Consider the following 15454-nt stretch of genomic DNA (forward strand, 5'->3'; position numbering starts at 1 on the left):
AAGAAAGTGATGGAAACAACACAGAAACGAATAGGGCAGGCGAGGAGCTACATTTTGGGCTGCATCTCAAGTTCCCAGGTCCCACTATTAAGTCACAATAGCGGCAAGAGTGAGACCCCCCCCCCCCCCCCCCACTGTCAGCGTAAAGATCGTTCTCCTCTGCCACAGCTGTAACAGCTGTGGCAGAGAAGAACGATGTTAGCCCATTGAATTCAATGGAGCCGGCAATACAGCCGACTCCACTGAATGCAATGGGCTGCCGGCAAGCGCGGGATGAATTGTCGGAAAGGGGTTAAATATATAAGCCCTTCCCTGCAATTCATCCAGAAATGTGTAAAAATAAAAAATATATACATTCTCACCTGGTCCCGGCAGACGGAGTTCAGTGCGGCAGGCTGCAGTTCTCCTGAACTGCTCTGAACAGCTGTGAGTAGTATTCAGCAGTCGGGGATTTAAAATCCCCACCTGCTGAATGAGATGCCTCTGATTGGTCACAGCCTGACCAATCAGAGGCATCCCTCACTCACACCCATTCATGAATTCATGAATGGGTGAGTGAGGGCTGCCTCTGATTGGCTCAGCGCAGGGACAGCTGGTCAGTGCTCATTTAATCGAGACGAGTACCGCGTGGTGCTCGTCTCGAGTAACGAGCATCTCGAGCACCCTAATACTCGAACGAGCATCAAGCTCGGACGAGTATGCTCGCTCATCTCTAGTTACCTTTATTGCATTACAATTATGGCAACAGCAAATTTATTTAGATTTTATTATGTTTTAGTGCTTTTGCACAATATATACACTTTTTCTTTTACAAAAATACTTTGTGGGGTTCCACATTCCAGCAGCAGTTTTATTTTTCAGTTACTAGAGATATACCAGGCATTTTTCTTGTGCATGAAAAAACGCTTGTCTGACTGCAGCATTATGTAGTATTTTTAAAAGTGTTTACAAAGTAAAAAAGTTTTTTTTTAAAGAAATAATTAAATTTGCATTGCAACAGTCCAATGGCTTAATCACATGGACATATATCGGCCTAGTTTTCACTCCTGGCTGATATAGGCTGCCCCTCTCTGCAAATCTGTGCTGAGGTCCCTGCCATTGTTTGCAATGGGAGGGGTGGGACTGGTTGGAGTCCAATCCCACCCCTCCCGTTGCAAATACTGGTGAGGGGCAGATAGGGGGCGGGAGCTCAGCACACTAGCTCCTGCCCAGTCCTGCCTCCTCCCTTTGTAGAGAGGGTCAGTGTATGTCAGCCGTGTGTGAAATTGAATTCACAAATTCAATCAATGGCTGAGTGCTACCTGTGATTGGCAGAGCACTGTGACCAATAACAGGCAGCGCTCAGCTGTCATTCAATGGCGGAGTGGTGCCTATGATTGGCTGAGTGCTCAGCCAATGAGACCAGTGCTTTCTGAAGGATGGGACTGCTCTTCTAGGTGCGTATAATTTTTTTTAAACTTTTTTTTTACAGCTAGGGATGATTTTCAGGGAAGGGCTTCTATTTCAAGCCCTTCCCCAAAAATCATCGCTGTGGGGGTTGCCTGCAACCCACTACTTTCAATCGGGCCACAGCAGTGCCGACCCCATTGAAAGCAATGGGATAGCATCCTGAACTTCTGCCACAGCTGTGACAGCTGTGGCATAGGATTCCTTCATCCCTGTGGCCCCTGCGTGGGATGAAGTAATCCTCTACCATAGCTGCCACAGCTTTTGGTGTTTTTAATAAATATACGCAAATCATATCAATCTGCTTTGACCACCTAAATAAAGTGCAATATGTTCCAGAAAAAACATTGTCAGGATTACTTGGATATGTAAAGCCTTTACAGGGTTATTCTTTGTTGAGGTGACACATGCCAGATTTCCAAAATTTGTCTTCATCATTTAAAGTGTTTTGCAAGTTATTTCTTTTATATAGTTTTGGGCTTCCTGTAGCATTGGCCAGTGGTGATGGGGAGCAGTGCTCAGCAAGAGGGGAGTATGTGTATTTTTTAGTTTTTACACATGTCGTCCCACCTCCCACTGCCACTAATGCAAGATGTTAGAAAACCACTTTAAGACGGAAACAGGCTTGCTCTTGAAGGGGTTAAAGGCTACAAAATACCTGTAAAGTAGCCAATACACTGTACAAAAGCTATAGGTGAATTCAAAATCTGTCACAAACAGTCTAAACGCTTTTTCTTTTCAAAGAGAAGTTTTTTTGGAAAAGTTTCACTGTATATTTATAGTCCATCCATAAGACAGATCGTTAGGCCACTCTAACGCAAGCATCTGTAACCGCAGCAGAGTCTGTCACGACACCCCCCTAAGAATCCATACTCACCTCCAGATCCGCTGCGTAGCTCCCGCATGACGTGCCAGCACGCATGTGCAGTACAGCACATGATGCATCGGCAGCGTCATGTGAAGCGGTCGGTGGTGGGTGGGGCGCGGCGCATATTCACGCTATACTTCTGCTGTGCTACAGCAGAAAAATAGCGTAACGGGCAGCTTCCATTGACTACAATGGAAGTCGTCCACGCGTATTTCTGCGGCAAATAGGACATGCCGCGGCTAATTTTACGCTGTGAAATTCTGCAGCGTGAACATTCAGCTATTAGGGTCAATAGAACCTAATAGCTGCGGGGAAACGCTGCAGATTTTTGGCAGAAATCCAGCCGTGGGCAGAAGCCCTTAAGCTGCATTTTTACAAGCTGACGGAGGTTGTGTGCTCCGGACTGAGCTACACCGACTTGCACAGGCACCGCTGTATCTCTGAGTCCCTTTTGATCTATTCAGTGTTCCCTAGATAGTATACTTTTGGTGTGGTGCTTATAGTTTTGAAATCCTTTTTTTTCTCTTTTTTACAGAGTCCTCACCACTGGAAACTCATTTGCATCACTGCATTTTGAGTTCCTGTTGGGCAGCTCCACCCTCTCTGGAATCATCAGGAGGACCAACAGTGTACTTTGGATGCATTTGAAGGCATGGTTGAAGCCTCCACCCTATCCGCAAGCATGGATGAACATTGCCAATGGTTTTGAAGCTGCAGCAGAGTTTCCAAACTGCATCGAGGCACTGGATTGCAAGCACATCTGTGTGAAGAAGCCGGTGAACTATTACAATTACAAACAATACTTTTCTGTAGTTCTGTTAGCTGTTGTTGATAGCAACTATCGGCTTGTAATTGTTGATATTGGGTCCTATGGAAGCTCTGCGGATGCTCACATCTTCAAGGCATCCAGAATGGGTCAGTGACTTCTTTTCAACCGTAAGTCTTTTTACAGTCGAAACGTTGCCTGTATTTTTAATATATAGCAATAAAAGTTGTTTTTATTTTAAATCCACCGCTAATGCTGCCACTCCTTTTGCTTCTCTGGATGACACATTGGGACTAGAGGTCCATGGTCCTACTAGTGGCTTGGCATGAAGTAAATACCTCTGCACGATACAGGCTTACTTTGGAGTGCTGCGGGACTACCTCTTTGAGGTTGTTAATTAATGTCTCAAATTGGCTCAGTCTTTCATTGAATGTTTTAGGAGTTCCATCAGTAAGTGGCGAGTTTTCCTGGGCACTATTCAGATGGAACCTGATAACGTGTGTGCAGTAATTCAAGTATCGTGGTTCTGCAAACTTTTTGCCAGGAAAAGGAAACGGGCTTGAACTGTGGGAGATCATCAAATTGCACCATCTTCGCAGGTTGTTGCAGTTGATTTGATCCCACAGGACTGCGGGAGGTGGAGTCACACAGCATCATGCACTACTTCCTGTTCCCTCAGAGAGAGGTCCCGTGACAGATGACCATTGTAGGAGAAGACAAATGATCTAGACCTTCCAAATTTTTTTTTTTTAACTGGCTTTCTGTTTTGCTTCTTTTTTGCTTTAATTGTTATTTTTTAGTTAGGGACTCTCAAGTGAATGAGAAACCTTGATGTGGATAGTGAGCTTATAGATTTTGGCCAAAATATCTACAAATTTTAGTAAACTTTTTGCAAATTTTGGTCAAACTATTAAAAAATACCTCATTATCAATTTGCTTTTCCAAATAAATATGTTAAAACAAATAATTATGAGAGGAGAGCGCCAAAGCAATTAAAAGATCAAACAATCTCAAACGTGGTGAGATAAAGCAATTACTCACCGGGTGCTCAGGTGAGACCAAGCTGGAGACATAGATCTCACCGGCACCGGAATCCTAGAAGGCGTATATGTAGCTAAATCCCTTATCCGTAGAGAGCCGCACAGCATCTATTACGAGTAGCATCCAAAAACTATTGGAGCTCATTACAAATCATTAGGAAAAAGAAAAAACAATCCTTGTGCTCACGGGAAAAGCAGGAAAATAATCGATTGATTAATTTTACTTAATCAATTTATTTAACACATAAAATACATACGTCAATCTGAGCTACATGTTTCTGCGACTTACTTGTCGCCTTTTTCAAGCTAAAGCTTTGGTTTTTACTTGTGGTGCATTACACGGTGCTATGTAAGGACATCCCCACTTATGCACTGTCTACACAAGACAACAGTGAATGATTATTGTTTGGAATTCCTCGCTCCTGCAGAATTCTGAACAATAATTGTTCAGTGTAAACACATGCCCCAGCTTTGCTTTGTATGTTTCCAGCAATACTTGGTCCAGTGTAGCAGGACATGAGTGAGTAACACTGGGACGCATTGTTGGGCAACATTTGTTCAACAGCTTGTCTTGTGTAAACTCAGGATTATCCAACCTGCCAGGGGATGGGGGCCCATGACTGCTCCCATAATGTAGCTGCAATAGGGATTCCTTTCTTCAGATGTGAAAGCAGCACCAAAATTCGACAATGAAACCACATAACACTACAATGCTAACATTTATTAAACAAAAAAAAAACCCTCTAACAACTATTGTCCAGGAGCCTGTCCTGGTTCATATGTCATGGTAGTAGACTGGTATTGTAATGCGCCATACAGGTCCATCTGGCCCATGTCAGGGTTATGTGGCCTGAATTGAGCTTGCCCCTGCTGTGCTGTGTAAATTGAACCCAGTTCATGAAAGCTGGGACCGTACACCTGACTGTGGTCTTGCTCCACCCCTTTCTGATAGCCCATTTAATGCCAACAGTCCACCTCAGCAAAAATGCTGTAAGGTACAGAGAGGGATGTGCATTCCTCAACTAGAGTTTGTATGTATGCCAAAATAGGCATGGCAAATTTCAATGTTGTGCAGGTGTTTTAGCCAGTTACTTAAAAAATGAGTTAAGCCAATGCTCTGAGTTCCTAGACTCAATATGTCTATGGAATATGTCAAAAGCAAATGAAAAGTCAAGAATTCTCTAGGATATTTACAGAATGAAAATAATGAATTGGTTAAAAATGTTGTTGAGAAGGCAGAAGTTTCAAATTCCTATTGTACATATTTTTTCTCTCCAAAAGTAATGTAACATTAGCTGATCTTCCCTGTGTTATTGGGAAATTAAAGAATGCATATTATCTATAAGCAGAGAGATCGTGAGGGAATACTTGACTAAGTTACATGAATCCAAGTCTCCAGGTCCATTTGAATTACATCCTAGGATAATGAAGTAAGCAGAAGATGTAATTGCTGAACCACTGGCTGTAATCTAGGAAAATTCCTGGAGAACAGGAAAAGTGCCAGAAGATTGGAGAAGGGCAAATGTTGTCCCTATCTTCAAAAAAGGAAGAAGGTGAAGCCAGAAAACTACAGGCCTGTGAGCCTGACTTCTGTACCAGGAAAGATCTTTGAACAAAATATTAAACAGCATATACGGAAGTACTTGGATGAGAATGGAGTCATTAAGCAGAGCCAGCTTGAGTTTTTAACAAAAATGTTATCCCAGACAAATCTAATTTCCTTCTATGACAGAATCACGGACTGGGTTGATCAAGTAAATGTAGTCAATATATTATACCTTGACTGTAATAAAGCATTTGACAAAAGTATCTCAACTATTTCTACTGAGGGTCACTGTGGTGGTCACTATTGCTACTGAGGGTCACTGTTGGGGGTCACTATTACTACTGAGGGTCACGGTGGGGGGTGCTATTCCTACTGAGGTTCACTGTGTTCGGGTCACTATTACTACTCAGAGAAGCTGTGCGGAATCACTCTTGCTACGTAGGGTCACTGTGGGGTCACTATTACTACTCAGGGGCACTGTGGGAGTCATTATTACTACTGAGGGTCACTGTGGGGGACACTAATACTGCTGAGGGTCACTGTGGGGTGTCACTATTGCTAATGAAGGTCACTGTGGGGGACACTATTACTACCAAGGAACAATGTGGGGTTCAATATTACTACTGAGGGTCACTTTTGCTAATAATTGTCACTGTGAGGGTCACTATTACTACTGAGGGTCACTTTGGGGGTCACTATTGCTACTGAGGGTCACTTTGGGCATCAATATTACTGCTACGGGTCACTGTAGGGGTCACTATTATGATTGAGGGTCTAGAGATGAGCGAGCGCACTCGTCCGAGCTTGATGCTCTTTCGATCATTAGGGTGTTCGAGATGCTCGTTACTCGAGACGAGCACCACGCGGTGTTCATGTCAATTCCATTTCCTTCCCTGAAAGATTTGCGCCATTTTCTAGCCAATAAAAATGCAGGGAAGGCATTACAACTTCCTCCTGTGACGTTCCAGCCCTATCCCACCTCCCTGCAGTGAGTGGCTGGAGAAATCAAGTGACTCCCGAGTATTTAAATCAGTCCCGCCCGCGGCTCGCCTCAGACACACGCTGGCAGAGATTAGGGAGAGTGCTGCGGCTGCTGTTGCTGGTTTAGGGAGAGTGTTAGCGTCTACAAGAACCCCAATGGTCCTTCTTAGGGCCACAGCTCACCTAGTGCACTACTGCTGGGGGTGCTGGGAGCAGTTTAGCATTTTTTTTTGTATATCGGGCATGCAGCCCCATTACAGCTATAGCGTTCTCAGGCTGCAGTCTGTACTACGTAGTATAGGGGAAGTATTGGTGAGGCAGGGACAGTGGTAGTGTGGAATCCTGTCTACAGCAATCCCAACGATCCTTCTTAGGGCTACCTGTGCATTTAACTCCGTGGTTGCTGGGTGTGGTAGTACCTCAGTATTGCACTGCAAGGCCTGAGTTCAGCCTTCAGTTAAATTTTTGGCTGGGTGCAGTTAGCGTAACGTAAGCGCTCTCTGCCTCCAAGTGCACGCCAAGAAAGCACTTTTATTTTTCATCGCTCTGTATTAGCAGTCAGTTGCCGACACAGTGTACGGTGCCAGACAGCCATAGAGGGAGAGTCCAATACACACTCAATTGCCTGCATTGCATTGGAAAAAAACAAAAATTTAAAAAAATAAATCCTTTTTTACGGCTGCTTGTAACCCAGTGCATATTACTGCGTGGCCTGTGGGACTTGAGGTGCATCTCAACTGCATAGTGCACAGCTAGTCCTGCTTGCATCCTTCCATCTAATTTATCTCTGGCTTCATTTTGCGTTGTATAATCGTTGGCAGCCACCAACTGCGCGGCAATAATTCAAAAATTTTTTTAACACTGCTCAGTGTCTGCTTGATTTTTGATCCACCATGCTGAGGGGTAGGCTTAGAGGACATGGCCATGGACGCGGTCGAGGATGCGGAGTTCCACGTGGGGGTGTGGACATAGGCCCAGTTCCTAGTTCAGGTGAATCGCAGCCGGCTGCTGTGGGATTAGGAGAGAGGCACGTTTCTGGGTTCCCCAGCTTCATATCACAATTTTTGGGTCCACGCGGTAGACCTTTATTAAAAGCCGAGCAGTGTGAGCAGGTCCTCTCGTGGATGGCAGAAAGTGCAACCAGCAATCTATCGACCACCCAGTCCTCTACGCCGTCCACTGCTGCAACTCTGAATCCTCTAGCTGCTGCTCTTCCTTCCTCCCAGTCTCCTCACTCCATGAAAATGACACATTCTGAGGAGCAGGCAGACTCCCAGGAACTGTTCTCGGGCCCCTGCCCAGATTGGGCAACAATGGTTCCTCTCCCACCGGAGGAGTTTGCCGTGACTGATGCCCAACCTTTGGAAAGTTCCCAGGGTCCGGGGAATGAGACTGGGGACTTCCGGCAACTGTCTGAAGAGCTTTCAGTGGGTGAGGAGGACAATGACGATGAGACACAGTTGTCTATCAGTGAGGCAGTAGTAAGGGGAGTAAGTCCGAGGGAGGAACGCACAGAGGATTCGGAGGAAGAGCCGCTGGATGATGAAGTGACTGTCCCCACCTGGTGTGAAAAGCATACTGAGGACAGGTCTTCAGAGGGGGAGGCAATTGCAGCCGCAGGACAGGTTGGAAGAGGCAGTAGGGTGGCCAGGGGTAGAGGCAGGGCCAGAGCGAATAATCCACCATCTGTTTCCCAAAACACCCCCTCGCGCCAAGCCACCATGCAGAGGCCAATATGCTCAAAGGTATGGCAATTTTTCACTGAGAGCGCGGACGACCGACGAACAGTGGTGTGCAACCTTTGTCGCGCCAGGATAAGCCGGGGAGCCACCACCACCAGCCTGACCACCACCAGCATGCCAGGCATATGATGGCCAAGCACCCCGCAAGGTGAGACGAAGGCCGTTCACCGCCTCCGGGTTGCACCACTGCCTCTCCCCCTGGGCCCCAACCTGCCACTGAGATCCAACCCACCTCTCACGACACAGGCACGAGCCTCTCCCGGCCTGAACCCACACCCTCACCTCCGCTGTCCTCGGCCCCATCCACCAATGTCTCTCAGCGCAGCGTCCAGACGTCGCTAGCGCAACTGTTTGAGCGCAAGCGCAAGTACGCCGCCACGCACCCACACGCTCAAGCTTTAAATGTCCACATAGCCAAATTGATCAGCCTGGAGATGCTCCCACACAGGCTTGTGGAAACTGAGGCTTTCCAAAGCATGATGGCGGCGGCGGCCCCGCGCTACTCTGTCCCCAATTGCCATTATTTTTCACGGTGTGCCGTCCCAGCCCTGCACGATCACGTCTCCCGCAACATTGTAGGCGCACTCACCAACGCGGTTACTGCCAAGGTCCACTTAACAACGGACACGTGGACAAGCACAGGCTGGCAGGGCCACTATATCTCCCTGACGGCACATTGGGTGAATTTAGTGGAGGCTGGGACCGAGTCAGAGCCTGGGACTGCTCACTTCCTACCCACCCCCAGAATTGCGGGCCCCAGGTCGGTGCTGGTATCTGCGGCGGTGTATGCCACCTCCACTAAACCACCCTCCTCCCCTTTCTATGCAACCCCTGCCTCACAATCCAGATGTGTCAGCAGCAGCACGTCGCCAGCAGTCGGTGTGGCGCGGCAGCACAGCGGTGGGCAAGCGTCAGCAGGCCGTGCTGAAACTACTCAGCTTAGGAGAGAAGAGGCACACGGCCCACGAACTGTTCCATGGTCTGACAGAGCAGACCGACCGCTGGCTTTCGCCGCTGAGCCTCCAACCGGGCATGGTCGTGTGTGACAACGGCCGTAACCTGGTGGCGGCTCTGCAGCTCGGCAGCCTCACGCACGTGCCATGCCTGGCCCACGTCTTTAATTTGGTGGTTCAGCGGTTTCTGAAAGGCTACCCACACTTGTCAGACCTCCTCGGCAAGGTGCGCCGGGTTAGCGCACATTTCCGCAAGTCCAACACGAACGCTGCTACCCTGCAGACCCTGCAACATCGGTTTAATCTGCCAGTGCACCGACTGCTTTGCGACGTGCCCACACGGTGGAATTCTCGGCTTCACATGTTGTCCTGGCTGTATGAGCAGCATAGAGCTATAGTGGAATACCAACTCCAACATGGGCGGCGTAGTGGGAGTTAGCCTCCTCAATTCTTTACAGAGGAGTGGGCCTGGATGACAGATATATGCCAGGTCCTTGGAAACTTTGAGGAGTCTACCCAGATGGTGAGCGGCGATGCTGCAATCATTAGCATCACCATTCCCCTGCTATGCCTGTTGAGAAGTTCCCTGCAAAGCATAAAGGCCGACGCTTTGCGGTCAGAAACGGAGGCGGGGGAAGACAGTATGTCGCTGGATAGTCAGAGCACCCTCATGTCTATATCTCAGCGCATTGAGGAGGAGGAGGAGGATGAGGAGAGGGAGGAGCCTAAGGAAGAGGAGGGGGAAGAGACAGCTGGGCCCACTGCAGAGGGTACCCATGCTGCTTGTCTCTCATCTATTCAGCGTGTACGGCCTGTGCAGGAGGAGGAGGATCCTGAAAGTGATCTTCCTAGTGAGGACAGCCATGTGCTGCGTACAGGTACCCTGGCACACATGGCTGACTTCATGTTAGGATGCCTGTCTCGTGACCCTCGCGTTAGACGCATTCTGGCCACTACGGATTACTGGTTGTACACACTGCTCGACCCATGGTATAAGGAGAACCTTTCCACTCTCATTCCTGAAGAGGTAAGGGGTTTGAGAGTGATGCAATACCACAGGGCCCTGGTGGACAAACTGATGGTAAACTTCCCATCCGACAGCGCTAGTGGCAGAAGGCGCAGTTCCGAGGGGCAAGTAGCAGGGGAGACGCGGAGATCAGGCAGCATGTTCAGCGCAGGCAGGGGAACACTCTCTCCAAGGCCTTTGCCAGCTTTATGGCTCCCCAGCAAGACTCCGTCACCACTCCCCAGTCAAGGCTGAGTCAGAGGGAGCACTGTAAAAGGATGGTGAGGGAGTACGTAGCCGATCGCATCACCGTCCTCCGTGACGCCTCTGCACCGCACAACTACTGGGTGTCAAAGCTGGACACGTGGCACAAACTCGCGCTGTATGCCCTGGAGGTGCTTGCTTGCCCTGCGGCTAGCATCTTGTCAGCGAGGGTGTTTAGTGCAGCTGGGGGAATCATCACGGATAAGTGTACCCGCCTGGCAACTGACAGTGCCGACAGGCTTACGCTCATAAAGATGAACAAAGCCTGGATTTCCCCAGACTTCTCTTCTCCACCAGCGGACAGCATTGGTACCTAAAGATTATTTTAGCTGCAACCGCGGATGCAGGCATTTTTCTCGATCACCGTAAAACATGGGGACCTTTACCTTTGTCAATTTGTGTATGATATTCGTCGTCCTCCTCCTGCTCCTCCTCCTGAAACCTCACGTAATCACCCCGAACGGGAAATTTGTCTGTGGCCCAAAAGGCTCATCTAATTTTTTAAAACAATATTTTAACTTTGTAATTCTCATTAAAGCATAGAAACTTCCACGTGACCTGAAACAATTTTTATTTAAGCTGGGCTGCCTCCAGGCCTAGTTACAAATTAAGCCACAGTAAGCTAAGCGGTTAATGGGTTTGACCTGCCCTCTGGGTTGGTCATGGGCAATTTTTCTGGGGTACTTTTGTACTGTCGGTACACCAAATTGTTTGGGACCTCGCCTACAATGTAATCCAAGTAATTTTTATGGGCTTCGCCTGCACTCATGGTACAACAATGTGTCTGGGGTTGACCTACACTTTTGCTACAGAAATGTAACTCTGTTCTGCCTACCTATATTTCTGCCACAGTAATGCTAGAGTGCTCTGCCTATACTTCTTTCACAGAAATGTAACATCGGTCTGCCAATACTTCTGCTCCTGAAATGTTACATTGGTTTGTATATACTGTTACTACTGTAATGTTACCAATGCTGGCCTCCGTCTATACTGTTGCTACAGAAATGTTACTGGGGCCTGTCCCTAATGCTGCAAATGAAATGTGACTGGGGTCTGTCTGCACTTCTGGAACTAAAATGTTACTGGGGTCTGACTGTACTGTTGCTACTAAAATGTTACTGGGGCCTGTCCCTAATGCTGCCAATGAAATGTGACTGGGGTCTGTCTGCACTTCTGGAACTGAAATGTTACCTGGGTCTGTCTGCACTGCTGCCAAAGAAATGTTACTGGGGTCTGTCTGCACTTCTGAAACTGAAATGTTACTGGGGTCTGTCTATACTGTTGCTACTGAAATGTTACTGGGGCCTGTCCCTAATGCTGCCAATGAAATGTGACTGGGGTCTGTCTGCACTTCTGGAACTGAAATGTTACTGGGGACTGACTGTACTGTTGCTACTGAAATGTTACTGGGGCCTGTACCTAATGCTGCCAAAGAAATGTTACTGGGGTCTGTCTGCACTTCTGGAACTGAAATGTTAGTGGGGTCTGGCTATACTGTTGCTACTGAAATGTTACTGGGGTCTGACTATACTGTTGCTGCTGAAATGTTACTGGGGTCAGTCTGCACTGCTGCCAAAGAAATGTTACTGGGGTCTGTCTACACTTCTGGAACTGAAATGTTACTGTGGTCTGACTATACTGTTGCTACTGAAATGTTACTGGGGCCTGTCCTAATGCTGCCAATGAAATGTTACTGGGGTTTGTCTGTACTTCTGGAACTGAAATTTTACTGGGGTCTTTTTATACTGTTGCTACTAAAATGTTACTGGGGTCTGACTATACTGTTGCTACTAAAATGTTACTGGGGCCTGTCCCTAATTCTGCCAATGAAATGTTACTGGGGTCTGTCTGTACTTCTGGAACTGAAAAGTTACTGGGGTCTGACTGTACTGTTGCTACTGAAATGTTACTGGGCCTTGTCCCTAATGCTACCGCTGAAATGTTACTAATTCTGGGCTCTGCCTATACCGCTGCTACTGCTATGTTACAGGGGTCTGGAAACGGAGGCTTCCCAAAGACATGATAGCGGCGAGGCCATTTCCCACCAACTGCGGTTACTGTTAAGGTGCATATAAACACGGACACGTGGAGAGGACACGTACTGCCTCAAAAACATCCCCCTCCTCCTCCTCTTCCAACAATGAAAACATTCTTGGCAAGTCCTTTTGCATTGGTCCGTCTGGTGGCAGTCCAAGAATTTCACCTTAAGCGACACAATAAGAAAGCCCCCACCCCACCCACCCCCCCCCTCCACCACCACCACCACGGCCCACTTAATCCTGGGCACATTCCGAAAACCAACTGAATAAAACCGCGCTACTAGGTCCGCAGTCGCGACCAGTTTCCCACGCGGTTACTGTAAATGTACATATTACAAGTCTGACTGGGGCATGCAGTGTGGGCCGAAGCCCACCTGTATTTTATCTGATGTTTTCTCTGCTGTCCAGGGCACTGCAATGGGATTTATTTATGTATCGCTGGTGGGTTCCAGGGAGCCACCCATGCTGTGGGTCCACACAGACTTCACATAGGGGAGTTGCACCTGCCTGTGTCTACTTATAAAAAAAACCCAGTCTGACTGGGGCATGCAGTGTGGGCCGAAGCCCACCTGTATTTTATCTGACGTTAGCTCTGCTGTCCAGGGCACTGCAATGGGATTTATTTATGTAATGCCGATGGGTTCCAGGCAGACACCCGTGCTGTGGGTGTACACGGAATTCCCATTGCGGAGTTTTACCTGCCTGTGTCTATGTATAAAAAACCCCAGTCTGAATGGGGCATGCAGTGTGGGCCAAAGCCCACCTGTATGTAATGTGACGTAAGCTCAGCTGTGCAGGGCACTGCAATGGAATTAATTTATGCACCGCCGGTGGGTTCCAGGGAGCCACCCATGCTGTGGGTCCACACGGACTTCACATAGGGAAGTTGTACCTGACTGTGTCTACTTATAAAAAACCCCAGCCTGACTGGGGCATGCAGTGTGGGCTGAAGCCCACCTGTATTTTATCTGACGTTAGCTGTGCTGTCCAGGGCACTGAAATGGGATTTATTTATGTACTGCCGGTGGCTTCCTGGGACCCACCCATGCTGTGGCTCCACATGGACTTCACATAGGGGAGTTGTACCTGCCTGTGTTTACTTATAAAACACCCCAGCCTGACTGGGGTATGCAGAGTGGGCCGAAGCCCAGCTGTATGTTATCTGACGTTATCTCTGCTGTCCAGGGCACTGCAATGGGATTTATTTATGTAACGCCGGTGGGTTCCAGGGAGCCACCCGTGCTGTGAGTGCACAAGGAATTCCCATTGCGGAGTTTTACCTGCCTGCGACTATTTCTAAAAAAACCCAGTCTGACTGGGGCATGCAGTGTGGGCCGAAGCCCACCTGCATTAAACCTGACGTTACCTCAGCTGTGCTGGGCACTGCAATGGGATTAATTTATGTACCGCCGGTGGGTTCCAGGGAGCCACCCATGCTGTGGGTCCACACGGACTTCACATAGGGGAGTTGTACCTGCCTGTGTCTACTTATAAAAAAACCCAGTCTGACTGGGGCATGCAGTGTGGGCCGAAGCTCACCTGTATTTGATCTGACGTTAGCTCTGCTGTCCGGGGCACTGCATTGGGACAAACTACAGGAGTAATACGGCGCTAATGAGACGGTCACAGCTACGCTAGCATTGGAGTCTGCTCTAGGCCCACGATTGCTGAGGGTTTGTGCAGAGGCCTATGTCCTGGGTGCAGTGAAAGTCCGCTTCCTGCCTACGATTGCTGAAGCTGTTGGCAGAGGCCTATGTCGTCGGCGCGGTGCAAGTCTGCCATTTTTGGCCGCTCAGATTTATTAATTGTTCATGTCTTGGGTTGCCTAGGACCCACCTATGCTGTTAGTGCCCACTTAGTTCCCATCGCGGTGTTTGACCTGTCTGGCACAAAGACACTGACTGACTTGGGTAGGGGGCAGAGTGCAGATGGCTTTCCCCTTGCGGTGTCGATTGAGCTATGCGACACCTTGACAGAATGAATACTGTGTGGGCACATAGATTCCCCATTGCTATGCCCACGTTTGCAGCTCCTGACGGAGGTGGCACAGGATTGGATTTCTCATAGCCCACAATGCTGTACAGAAGCAATCGCCCCTTTTAAAGAGGGTCGCTGCCTGGCCCTGCCAACCCTCCGCAGTGTGTGCCTCTGGTTCCTCCTCATGGCAGACTCACTTATAAATAGACATGAGGGTGATGTGGCTAGGCAGCCAGCGTGTGGCATGAGGGCAGCTGAAGGGTCATGTGGGGGGTTGGGCAGCATGTAACCCAGAAGAAGAGGCAGCGCTGTGTCCCACAGGCAGTGATTGTGCTTAGTTGGAGGTAGTGTGGTGCTTAGCTACGGTGTGCCTTGCTAATGAGGGTTTGCCCGAAGTAAAAAATGTTAGGGGGGTGGCACTCTTGCCGCTGTTGTGGCTTAATAGTGGGACCTGTAAACCTGAAATGCAGCCTAGCATGTTGCCCCTCGCCTGCCCTATCCGTTCCTGTGTCAGTTCCATCACTTTCTTGGGTTTTCCAGATTTTTACAAATGAAAACCTTAGCGGAGCATCGGCGATATATAAAAATGCTTGAGTCGCCCATTGACTTCAATGGGGTTCGTTACTCGAAACGAACGCTCGAGCATCGCGGAAAGTTCGACTCGAGCAACGAGCACCCGAGCATTTTGGTGCTCGCTCATCTCTAACTGCAACCACTAAGCAGGTAAGTATTAAAGATGAGCGAGCATACTCGTCCGAGCTTGATGCTCGTTCGAGTATTACGGTGCTCGAGATGCTCGTTACTCGAGACGAGCACCTCGCGGTAC

Source organism: Eleutherodactylus coqui, chromosome 6 (genome assembly GCF_035609145.1).
Source record: "Eleutherodactylus coqui strain aEleCoq1 chromosome 6, aEleCoq1.hap1, whole genome shotgun sequence".
NCBI lineage: Eukaryota > Metazoa > Chordata > Amphibia > Anura > Eleutherodactylidae > Eleutherodactylus > Eleutherodactylus coqui.